At 60.6% G+C, this 729-nt stretch overlaps 1 protein-coding gene across 1 annotated transcript in view; it reads left to right on the forward strand.

Annotated features, from left to right (window-relative positions):
• Window positions 1-482, forward strand: part of LOC108448086 — a 3,147-nt gene extending 2,665 nt beyond the window's left edge. Inside the window, exon 4 of the transcript XR_001863874.1 lies at window positions 212-482. The gene's annotated coding sequence lies outside the window, so the exon portion shown is untranslated. The remainder of the gene's footprint in view (window positions 1-211) is intronic.
• The last annotated feature ends 247 nt before the right edge of the window (window positions 483-729 follow it).

Below are 729 nucleotides of genomic sequence, written 5' to 3' on the forward strand. Positions count from 1 at the left end.
AACAAAGCCCCCCAAGGATGTCCCCGAGGGTGGAGGGGACACGGAGAGGGGACAGAGCCACCCATGGGTGTCCCTAAGGAGGGGGAGGAGTCAGAGCCACCCAGGGGTGTCCCCAAGGAAGGAGAAGGGACAGAGCCACCCAGGGGTGTCCCTAAGGGTGAGAGGGGACACGGAGAGGGGACAGAGCCACCCATGGGTGTCCCCAAGGAAGGAGAAGGGACAGAGCCACCCAGGGGTGTCCCTAAGGGTGAGAGGGGACACGGAGAGGGGACAGAGGCACCCAAGGGTGTCCCCAAGGAAGGAGGGGACACCCAGCACCCACCCCCCAGGGCTGTCCCCTCCTGGCTGGCGCCGGGATGAGCCGCGATTCTTTGGGATTTGGGGATTTGGGGGATTTTTGGGGCCCATTCCCGGCCGATGGAATCCTCGCTCCGCCCTAGAAACCCATTAATTAACGCCAATTAAAGACGTTTCCTACAACCCCCGCGGGTCTGCAGCGATTCGGGATTTGGGATCCGCTGGAAAAACGGGAATGGGGGAGGCCGGCATGGGGGGGTGATCCCACCCCAAAAATAGGAGAGGGCCATAAAAATCCCCCCAAATTGGGGGTTTTGGGGGGCACGGGGAGGAGAAAATGGGGATTTCAGGGGTTCTGCTTCCGTTTTGGGGTTTTTTGGGAATAAATCCAGCTGGGAAGAGCTGGAGCAGCAGGATGGGGGAAATTTGGGA

Source organism: Corvus brachyrhynchos, unplaced genomic scaffold (genome assembly GCF_000691975.1).
Source record: "Corvus brachyrhynchos isolate BGI_N302 unplaced genomic scaffold, ASM69197v1 scaffold727, whole genome shotgun sequence".
NCBI classification, from domain to species: Eukaryota; Metazoa; Chordata; class Aves; order Passeriformes; family Corvidae; genus Corvus; species Corvus brachyrhynchos.